Here is a 12,382-nt window from a genome sequence, read left to right as displayed (position 1 = left end):
TCCAATTTTGGCCGACCACATCTTCATCCTTTCAGAAAGGGATTTTGGTACAGACTTTAAGAGTTATGGCCGAGTCTAGAAATGGGTTTCCTAAATATCTCAGACTATATGAGAATTCAGGCCACTTGTAGTTCGATATGCTTGATTTGATGCACGATTTTGAAAGAATTCAAAAGTTATTTCGATATCGAATTATGAAGAGACTGAAACACTTGGGAATAAGATTTAAAGGAGAATGTTGGAACATAGCCGAGTTTTCAACAATGATTTCGCCTACATATCCTCAACTCAGGGAATTAGGCTGCTTGTAGTTCAACTCAATCGGTTGAAAAGTAAATCTATTATGCAAGATAACCTTCGGTTCAGAAAAATGACAAAGTAAGTCGAGTATGAAAAGGAGGCTTGCAACCTCTTAGCCATGAATGCGGAGCTCTTCACATCCATAAGTAAGAACTTACACAGACATAATTTCCAAGGCTCTTGGTGCATTGCCACTCAGATTGGAAAATTGCTTCCGGTGAACCCAAAATTTTCCGGATGCAAAATAGGAACTGACAAATCTAAGAAAACCCACATGCCTTATGATAGGGGTGTGGTTTGATTGTGGTGAAAGTCGCTCCTCTGCTCGTGTCCTAAGAGTTTGGCACTCCTCTTTGGACTATGTCCCAGTTCGCTGCTAAGAAAAAGTTTCACGTGGTGCCGCATCCTTTTTGGTGTCATCTGCACCTGTGGTTTGTTTTGAGAATTCACCTTCTTGGATGCTCTCGACAAAGACTGAGATAAAACTCATTAGCATAAAAATGTAATTCAAATGAAGGGATAGTGTCTTTTACCATGTTGACACTTAATTTCTCTCCTTGAACATTTAACGTCAACTCTATCGGGTTTGACGTAAAGCAAATAAAGCTTGTATATTATATTTGCAATATAATCTTCAATGCACTCTTCTTTTGATATCAAAACAATAAAATAAGCTGATGTAATATGTTGATAGGTCTCTAGATGTCATTTTTGCAAAGAAAATTGATGCAGTTGAGGTTGATCTTCTTGTGATGGGTAAGTCTTTCTTTTCCGATGCATAACTCCTTCTCTTGCTATGCATGAATCCTTCTCTTGCGATGTATGAATTCCTTTCCCGCGATGCATGAATCTTTTTCGCGCGATGCATGAATCTTCTCTCGCAATGTATGAATCTTCTCTTGCAATGCATGAATCTCTTTATCGCGATGCATGACATTCTCTTGCTATGCATAATTTCTTTTTCTCGCTATACATAAATCTCTTTCCCGCGATGCATGAATCTTCTCTTGCAATGAATGACTTCTTTCTCTTGCAATGCATGACTTCTCCGCGATGCATGATTTCTTTCTCTTGCAATGTGTGGTTTCTTCTCTCGATGCATGATCTTTTTCTCTTGCAATGCATGATCTTTTCCCGCGAAGCATGAATTTTTTCCTGCAATGCATGACTTTCTTCTCTTGCAATGCATGACTTCTCCGCGATGCATGATTTCTTTCTCCTGCAATGCGTGGTTTCTTCTCTCGATGCATGATCTTTTTTCTCTCAATGTCTGACTTCTTTTCTGCGACGCATGACATTTTTCCCGCAATGCATGAATCTTCTCTCGCAATGCATGAATCTTTTCTCGCAATGTATGACCTCTTTTCTGCAATGCATGACATTTTTCCCGCAATGCATGACATTTTTCTCGCAATGCATGACATTCTTTGTCCCGCGATGCATGAATCTCTTTCTCGCGATGGATGACTTCTTTTCCTTGATGCATCTTTGGTACCAAACGAAGATAATGCTCCGTCGAACAACATAAGTGATCTTCTGGGTATCTTCTGGGACGGCAGTATCGTCTCAATCGACAATATAAATAAAAATGACCCTCGGAGTAGCGGTACCATCTCATTTGACAATACGATATAAATGACTCTCCGGGTAGTGGTATCGTCTCATTCGACAATACGATATAAATAACCTTAAGAGTAAGAATATTATCATATCTGATAATATTATGTAGATAAATATCTTCCAGGTATCTTTAGTTGCTGGAAAATAAATAATATTTCTCTCTTCAAGGTTTTCATTTGTCCCATCTCCGAACGTAATTGCATGTTCGTTATGAACTTTGCCTTGCTGAGAATTTGAATAAAGTAATGCTATTCATATTCCCAATTCTTGGTATAAGAAGCATAAAATATTTCTTGCATCCATAAAAAAGTTGTCAATTTGGGGAGCTCTTCTCCCTTTTGACTTCTCTGTATTCGTTAAATGGAAGAATATGCCGATCTTGAGGCAAACCTATAAACCTACATCCACAGAAAAATTGCTAGTTTTTTACAAAATGAACTGATCTGTGTCGATCTCTTCGGTTGTCTGCTCCTTGTCTTGCTATCTCCGGTTAATTTCTTCGATCTCCCGCTTCTTGATAAATAAGCCAACACACTTTTTTACGCAAAAATAATTGAAATATGAAAGAAAAGTTTAAAGGAAGATAGATTTTCAAAAGTAGTATTTGGAAAAAATCATAGCCAAGTGTCATGTCAAGTCAAGCTTAATGAACCCTTTTGGAGCTGATGTTTCGAGATCTATCTGATTACTTGTTGGGAATTATTCAAAGTTGCTCTAAATTCTCGTTGAACATTATTGAAATTTTCGAGGTCATCCTCAAAAATTTCTGTCCCAGTTAACTGTCGTGGCTTATCTCAAACTTGTTGGCAAGCAAATCATGGAATTTTTTAGATCTTCTCAAAAATTATATCCCAGTTGCACATCCCAGAGTAACTTCAATCTTGGTTTGTTGAAAAGATCTTTCTTTTTTAAGAATTTTTGAGTCCCTCTCAAAAATTTTGTCCCAATTTCTATCATAAAGAGAAAAAATGGAAATCTTGCAGGAAATATGACCGAACCCTTGTGGCGCCTATGTATCCCGTTGAGGCAGGAATCAGGTCAAACGTAGTTCCCCTTCTCGAGGATTTACAAAAATAGGAAATTTATAAAGAAACCGATCGAGGCCGACATAGGCCGCCTACGTATCTCATTCATGAGAATTCAGGTCAAACGTAGTTCAAATACAAAGAACTATTTAAAGGCGATAAAGGGGTGATCGAGGCCGACATAGGCCACATACGTATCTTATTCTTGAGAATTCAGGTCAGACGTAGTTCATTACATAGGGATAGATTTTAAACGAAGCAATTGCAAGCAAACAGAGCAATTACAAGGAACTAACTGAAGTACAAACTGAATCTTCACACATAGTATCTCTTAACAGCATCTGAATTGATCGATTTTGGTCATTCGGTGCCATCCATCTCCGACAGGACTAAGGCACCTCCAGATAATACTTTGCGAACCATGTAAGGCCCTTGCCAATTTGGCGCAAATTTTCCTTTATATTCATATTGGTGAGGGAAAATGCACTTAAGAACCAACTGACCAACCTCAAACATTCTGGCTCTTACCTTCTTGTGGAAAGCACGAATCATTCTCTGTCGATATAGTTGTCCATGACAAACAACAACCATTCTCTTCTCATCAATCAATGTTAATTGATCAATTCGCTTGCTAACCAAATCAGCATCACCCAATTCAGCTTCTTGGATGATTCTCAAGGAAGGTATTTCGACTTCGGCAGGTATAACTGCTTCTGTTCCATATACTAGCAAATATGGAGTAGCTCCAACTGACGTTCTGACAGTCGTTCGGTAACCCAACAAAGCATATGGCAACATCTCATGCCAACCTCTGCGATTATCAATCATTTTCCTCAAAATCTTCTTTATGTTCTTGTTGGCGGCTTCTACCGCTCCATTCATTTGGGGACGATAGGCGGCTGAGTTTCGGTGAGTAATCTTGAATTGTTCACACATCTCTCTCATCAAGTGACTGTTGAGATTTGCTCGATTATCATGAATGATGGATTTTGGTACTCCGAACATATCAGATTATTGCGAACAAAATCAGCTACAACTTTCTTGGTTACCGATTTGTACGAAGCTGCTTCTACCCATTTGGTGAAGTAGTCAATGGCAACCAAAATGAATCTATGTCCGTTAGAGGCAGTTGGCTCTATTGGACCAATGACATCCATGCCCCAAGCTGCAAACGGCCAAGGTGAACTCATAGCATTAAGTTCATTAGGTGATACTCGAATCAAATCACCATGCACGTGACATTTATGACATTTCTGTACAAATTTGCAACAATCATGTTCCATAGTCATCCAAAAATAGCCGGCTCGAAGGATCTTTCTCTCCAAAGTGAGCCCATTCATGTGAATACCACAAACTCCGACATGTATTTGTTCCAGAAGCTTTGCAGCTTCACTAGCATCAACACATCTGAGAAGACCTAAATCCGGAGTCCTCCTATAAAGGATCTCCCCACTTGCAAAGAAATTGAGGGTCATGCGGCGTATCGACTTCTTCTGGTTGAACGTTGCATTCTCAGGATAAGTCCCGTCCTCTAAATACTTCTTGATGTCAAAATACCAAGGAAAACCATCTGATTCTGCTTCGACGTGTGAACAATGAACAGGCTGTTCTTTTACCTCTATATCCACTGGATCAATATAACTTGTGTCTGGATGCTTAATCATTGACGCGATGGTGGCAAGAGCATCGGCCAACTCATTCTGTATCCTGGGAGTGTGTCTGAACTCAATCTTGCGAAATCTCTTGCACAACTTATGTATATACCGCACATACGGTGTGATCTTTGGGTTTTTCACTGCACATTCTCCTTGAACCTGATGAATCAGTAAATTTGAATCTCCAATAACCAACAACTCATGAACATTCATATCAATTGCCATCTTCAGACGAGGATGCAAGCTTCATACTCAGCCATGTTGTTCGTGCATTCAAATCGGAGTTTAGCCGCCATTGGATAGTGCTGATCGGTTTCTGACATTAAGACCGCTCCGATTCCTTTCCCTTGATGATTCGCCGCTCCATCAAAAAACACTCTCCAACCAGGGTACGCTTCAGAGATATCCTCACCAACAAACGAAACTTCCTCATCGGGAAAATAAATCTTGAGTGGTTCATACCCTTCATCAACTGGATTCTCTGCAAGATGATCAGCCAAGGCTTGCGCCTTTATCGCCTTCTGAGTCACATACACAATGTCAAACTCATTCAAAAGCATTTGCCATTTAGCCAACTTCACGGTCGGCATTGCTTTCTGGAAAATATAATTCAACGGGTCCATCCTGGAAATAAGGTATGTGGTATAAGAAGACAAATAATGTCTCAACTTTTGAGCGATCCAAGTCAAAGCACAACACGTTCTCTCCAAAAAAGTGTAACGAGCCTCATATGGAGTGAACTTTTTGCTCAAGTAATAAATGGCTCGCTCTTTCTTCCCAGTTTCGTCATGTTGACCAAGCATGCATCCCAATGCATTATTCGAGACAGACAAATATACCAATAACGGACTCCTTTCTCGTTGAGGGACCAACACTGATGGATTGGACAAATAGTTCTTGATGGTATCAAAAGCGATTTGACATTCTCCGCTTCATTTGGTCAAAGCATCTTTTTTCAACAACCTGAAGATGCGCTCACACACCACAGTGGATTGAGCTATAAATCGACTGATGTAGTTCAACCTTCCTAAGAAACTCATCACCTCTTTTTTGGTCTTCGGAGGGGGTAGTTCTTGGATCGCCTTGATCTTGGAAGGGTCAAGCTTAATGCCTCTCCTACTGACTATAAATCCCAACAACTTGCCAGCTGGCACTCCAAAAGCACATTTGGCGGGATTTAACTTCAAATTGTATTGACGCAAGCGATCAAAGAATTTCCTCAAGTGAGTGAAGTGATTCGAACTCTCGCGGGACTTGATTATGACATCATCTAAATACACCTCGATCTCCTTGTGAATCATATCATGAAAGATGGTCGTCATGGCCCTCATGTAAGTAGCATCGGCATTCTTGAGACCAAATGACATTACCCGATAATGATATACACCCCAAGGCGTAATGAAAGCTGTCTTTTCTGCATCTTCTTCATCCATCAGGATCTTATGATAACCCGCATAACAATCCACAAACGATTGCATCTCATGCTTACCACAAATATCAATGAGAATGTGAATGTTTGGCAATGGAAAATTATCTTTCGGGCTAGCTTTGTTGAGATCTCTGTAGTCAACACAAATTCTGATCTTTCCATCTTTCTCGGCAACCGGAACAACGTTGGCTAACCAGGTCGGATACTGCGTCACTTCCACTACTTGGGACTCGATCTACTTTGTAATCTCCTCTTTGATCTTCAAACTCAACTCAGGCTTGAACTTTCGAGTCTTTTCTTTTACTGGACTAAAATCTGGATTGATCGGCAACTTGTGGGACACCATATTCGTGCTCAGCCCCGGCATATCTTTATAAGACCAGGCAAATACATCAACGTACTCCCCGAGCAAACAAATCAGGTCTCTTTTTTGAGCTTTCGTCAGATGGACACTGATTCTTACTTCTTTAACACATTCTTTATCTCCGAGATTCACAGTTTCGATTTCTTCCAAATTTGGCTTGTGTTGATTCTCGAATTGTCGAAACTCTTCAGCAACATGTCCGGGAACCTCATTTTCTTCTCCGTATTCCTCGCACTCATCATCACCTGCCTCATTTTGTTCACTTGGTTCATGACATGACATGACATTGGCAGGTTTTAAATTATTATTACTGAAATCATAAACAAACAGAGTTAGGAAAGTAAAATATAAACAGACAAGTAAACAAATTTTGATAAAAAAGGCTTTCATTTAAATTGAAAAGCAAGAACGAACTTTAGCCATGGCCAAGGGCCATTTTGCCTTTTTGAACATCACAAGGAAATTTAAAAACTTCAAACAAATAGCACTGCATAAAGGGTGGGTCTCGGGCCTCTTCCGGACTACCACCGATTTTTAAAAAAAATAAACAAAGACACATGTCTTTTCTACCAAGCTGCACGGGAAATCAGGAGCGGTGTGGAGGTCTAATTCTGCAATTGCTCCTCAGGTTTTGCATCACGGATGCCTGATGTCCCAACTTCTTCTTCGATGACCGCATCAATCTCCTCGAAAAGGCCCAAGATTCCTTTCCCGAGACCATCATCATTGACATATCCTCGCACCGGGAATAACTGGTACAGATGAGGAATTGGCCTGACCAATGCTTGATCAACATTCTTGTTATTCGTCTCTACTTCGTCATCTGTGGGGACATATCCCAAACCAAACTTTGCTCCTTTGGCCGGAATTTGGATAGGCTCGATGATTCCTTGAAAGTGTTTCCCCAATCCGAAACCTGGTTCGAAACCATTCTGGAGCATGACAGTAGCAATCATTTTGTACACGGCAAACATATGAGGCTGTGGAGCCAAGTCATCACCGGTGGCATTTACCAGCTCCAACGTGTAGAAATCACAACCTCGAGAAACATCATCAACGATCAGTGCATACCCATTGGAATGACTCCCTTCACCATTAATGACCAATTCCTTGTCCTTCCAAACAAACTTCATTAGTTGGTGAAGGGTAGAAGACACCGCCCCAGCCATATGAATAAACGGTCTTCCTAGAAGCAAGTTGTAACTGGTGTTGATATCCAACACCTGGAACTCCACATTAAAATTTGCAGGACCCACCTGAATATCCAAGTTTACTGCACCCAATGTGTCTCTTTGCACTCCGTCAAAGGCCCTCACATTGACTTGGTTCTGGTGAAGCTTTCCCAAGTCAAATTTCAGTTGCCTTAAAGTTGAAATTGGGCAAATATTAAGACCGGATCCATCATCGACCAAGACATGATTAATTATCTTATCTCGACACATACAGGTGACGTGCAGAGCTTTGTTGTGCATCCTCCTTTCAAAGGGCAGCTCTTCGTCACAAAAATTGATTCGGTGTCCGCGGATGACCTGGTTTATCATGGCTTCTAAATTGTCACTGTTAGTACCCACAGGCACATAGGTATCATCCAAAGCCCTCATCAGAGCCTGTCTATGTAACTGAGAACTCATCAATAAGGCCCACACAGAGATCTGAGCCGGCGTCTTCTCCAAATGCTTCACAATCGAATAATCTTTCGGCTGCATTTTTCTCCAAAACTCCTCGGCCTCGGCTTCACTGATCGGCCTTTTTGTTTGGTCCTTCTTCTGCCCTCCTCGAGCTAACTCTTCCGGTGTGTAGCACCTGCCGGATTTGGTCATACCCTGGGTAACAGTCGTTTCAATCACAAACTTGGTCGAGTAAGAGTTTCTCGCGGCACCAAGGTAACAGCCTTCTCGGGTGTCAGAATCACAAACTCTTTTCTTCTCTCTAATGCTTAACGAAGCTACAGCCTTTTCCAGTTCATCAGGAGCAATCAGAACTATTGCCTTTGTCACGCACTAGTCATCATCTTTCTCTATCATATTGATAGTGGCGCCTCCATGATTTGGTAAACGATTACTATTGACATTGGGCGCAACTATCTGAAGAGAGACCACATTCTGGTCAATGAGGTCTTGAATCTTATGCTTCAGGTTGATACAGTCTTCAGTATCATGTCCAACACTGTTGGAGTGATACGCGCACCTCTGATCGGGTCTGTAAAACTTTGAGTTAGTGTCAACTGGCTTGGGCCCCACTGGATGAATATATCCTGCTGCAGTTAGCCGCTCGAACAGCTTTGTTCAACTTTCAATAAGCGGAGTGAAAATTCTAGTAGGCTTCTTCTCAAATTTAGGACGGGAGGGATCATAATTGCCTTGTTGAGAGGGAGGCATTTGGCGATAATTTGGAGCATTTGGCGATAATTTGGAGCATTCGGACGGGGGGCTTGATATCTGGGATATGAGTTGGTTTGGTAGTTTGGTTGTGGAGCTTGGTAGTTCGGGGGGTATTTTGGTAAAGTGGAGCTGGGGTTTGGTACGTTGGGGGAGACGTTTGGTAATTTGTCTGAACGTTGGCACAGTTGAGGGCCGCATTTTGGTAGTGATGAGATGGAGTCTGGTAAACTAGAGGGGGGGTTTGGTAGATAGTAGGGGGAGTTTGGTAGTTAGAAGGGGGAGTATTTTGATAGCTGGGAAGAGGGGTATTTTGGTAATCAACCTGTGCATAACATGCCGGGTACAAACTCTGTGAAGGTTGAGAGCGACCTTGGTATGATGATGACTTCTTCGATGTCTTCCTCCCCTCATAAGAGATAGATGACACATCCCCTCTTTTCTTCTTCAACAAGCCCGAAGATCCGAGCGAGGCAGCAACACGGGCAATCTTCCCGGTTCTCAATCCATCCTCGATAGTCTCACATGCCTTGACTATCTCAGCAAATTTTGCTCCAACGAGCAACATAATTCTGTCATAGTATTCGAGCTCCTGCATCCGCACAAACACTTCGACAAATTCCTTTTCTGACATAGGAGGTCTGACTCTAGCTGCCTCTTTTCGCCATCTATATGCGAACTCTCTTTAGCTTTCAGTCGGCTTCTGCTTCATCTTCTCCAAGGAGTAACGATCAGGAATGATCTCCACATTGTAGGCGAATCGTTCGACGAAGTCCTTAGCCAAAGCGTTCCAGCTAGACCACTGTTTCGTTTCATGAGACGTAAACCATTCTAGAGCCTCTCCGCTCAAATTTCGACTAAAAAACCGCATTAATAAAGCTTCGTCTCTCCCAACTCCCACGAGTTGGTCACAGTAGGCCCACAGGTGTGCTAAGGGGTTCCCCGTTCCTCCAAAGATGTCGAATTTTGGCACCTTGAACCCTTCCGGGAGGTCCAAATTCTGATAAATGCATAGGTCTTCATAACTCAATCCGGCGACCTCAGGAATGCAGTTCAACTCCTTCATGGCTTTTCTAATTTCGTCCTTCATATCTATCTTGGCGGTCTCTTCCTTTGACCTCCACTCTCTCTCCCTCTCCTCATAGTAGTCAAGCTCTGAACCATGGGCATCATGCTCGTTGGGGACTGGTATTTGGAAAATGGCTTTTTGCGGTAGTGGTGGAGCGATAGAAGGGCTTTGGCCATTTAAAGGGGCGTGATAGTTTTAAGGAAAAGTCTGGGGGTTGGTGTGAAGGAGGAAAGTGCGTGGGTTATTAGCGTTTTGGCTGTAGGGGGTAGGCCAGTTTGGTGGTTTGCATTAGGGGGAAGGAGTGGTGCTTGGAGATTGGTATTTTGAGAAGGGGGTGGTGTTTGGTAAGAGGCTGATGCGTAGTGGGGATTTTGGGTGGTAAGGTCAATGATGGAAGGATTACGAGCAAGACTTGAAGGCGGGTTTTGAGCTTGTTCTACGTTAGAAAGGGGAATCTGAGCTGGAGGTCTTCCGTCTAGTTGAGCATTGACACCAAAAATCGGAGGAGGCAAATCTTGTTTTCTCTGCATCTCAACCCTCATCTCAGCAATTTGCATCAACTGTAGGATTAGTTCATTCTGATCAGCAAGGGCGGGCTGAGCCACCACGACATCAGTAAGGCCAGGTTCTTCGTTGTTATCACTCATTGTTGTTTTTCCCTTTTGTGAATTTTGGCTGGGAAAGGAATCTGTAGGCCCTTTTGATCTGGTAAAATAGGGGTGTTCAGCCAGTGTATCAACACAGATCAGTTCTAACTACCTGTAGAGAAGAACAACTCAAAGGCAAATCTGTCAGTATTAGTTCTGAATGAATAATGCAAGATATCACATAGAAAGCAGGTAAACACATAGAAGTTGCTTCGTTTGAGGACACGTTAACCCACGAGTAATGGGGACTGATTTTTGAACAAGCAGGAATTTGCTCGTTTTATTTTGGGGCTAGTGACTCAGAAAGGCAAAATCGCATTGAGCTAAGGTCTTCTTGCTGCATCTTCTGGCATCTGTTGATCTGAACTCAATGTTTCCTTGTAGAATAAAAGAGAGGGAAAAGAAAATTTAAAAAAAGATAAGGGTCGGGCCTTGAAAGGCTGCCTATGTATCTCCAAAGGAGAATTCAGGCCCTACGTAGTTCGAATTACAAAGGAAAATTTTTCATTTTCATTTCTGGTGATTACAAGGAAAGTGAAAAACAGATAATAAAGCTCCTAAAAGATATATGGTGCCTTCACCGAAGCTTCTTCCTCTGACTGCCGTATTAGCCACGGGGGACAAACTCAACTTGAATCTTTCCCATGTTGACAAGGGATTCCATGTCGTAGCGAAACCTGAGGCACCTTCCAATGTTGTGATCTATAGCATCATGATAAGGGCAGGTTTCCAGATCTCAATTCCAACGGGATCGATTGCTTCGTCATCCTTTCTGATAGAGGTCAAAACTCTTTTTGAACCAACTGACTATAGATATCCGACAGTGTTTTCTTGAAAGGCGTGAAGTAGTGACAATAGAACCAAGTGTGCTTAGTGACCGGCATACTAGGCTCCTGTTGGTCATAGGTAAGGACGGTGTTCCCACCCCACATATACGGGATCTCCCCAACGTTGATCAGGTTGCGGATCGCTGCCTTAAACTCCACACATTCCTCTATAGTTTGTCCTCTTTGGTTCGGGTGGTAGGCACATGTCTTTTGAGAGCTTTCATTCCCAAACCCAAAAATGGTTCCTTCGAGAGGCTTCAATATACCTGACGCCTTAAGGTGCTCGTAAATGAGAGCACGCGGCACGACTCTTTCCCCCACGCTATGTGTCCACTCATACGCCGGGAGAGTGATCTTTTGGTCCCCTCCTTTCAGACGTCCCAAGAAGGGAGGCATATAGATGATTTCCTCATCGACATCTTCTTCAGTAGCTCTAGGGTGAGTGTCTTTTGGACCACTATTGGCTTCTTGATTGAAGAAAGAGTATTTCCCGCGTATCTTCTGAAGTCTCATAGTTATGTCATTCTTGAAAGCGTCATGTTCCTTCCGCACAACAACTGTCTTTTTACTTATAACATCGCATTTGGTCATCTTTGCTGCCAATTCCACGTTTAGTGTTGCACTTTTGGCTTGGGCAGCTGCGGTGGCTAATTCTACTTCTATTCTTCTTTCTTTCATCTCTCGAATCTCTTGTTTGAGTCGACGCAGTTTCATCCTTAGACTCTCCTCAGTCGTTTTCACTTCGACATTCTTGCCCTTTTCCATCTTAGCAGCAATTTCACCTTTCCTGAGATGATAGAGTAACATTTTAGGATTTGGTAGTAGGATTTTATTTCTGGCTGAGAAACTCAAGACTCGTGGAATTTTGGTCGAACATTTTGGTAATGACTTGTATTTGGCATTCTCAGAAAATTTTGACAAGGAGTGGGCTTGAAATGTCCTCATTCAAAGCAACATATCACATAAACAGTTAAAGCACACAAGTAAACAGACAAATATCCCGTCCTAAACATGCATGTGACCCTTTTGTGCTAAGGGTAGGCCTAGCGAATTGAAGGATGTATATGT

This window comes from Solanum stenotomum, chromosome 6 (genome assembly GCF_019186545.1).
Source record: "Solanum stenotomum isolate F172 chromosome 6, ASM1918654v1, whole genome shotgun sequence".
Classification (NCBI taxonomy): domain Eukaryota; kingdom Viridiplantae; phylum Streptophyta; class Magnoliopsida; order Solanales; family Solanaceae; genus Solanum; species Solanum stenotomum.
The sequence above is the reverse complement of the archived record's forward strand: the minus strand, read 5'-3'. Positions refer to the sequence as shown.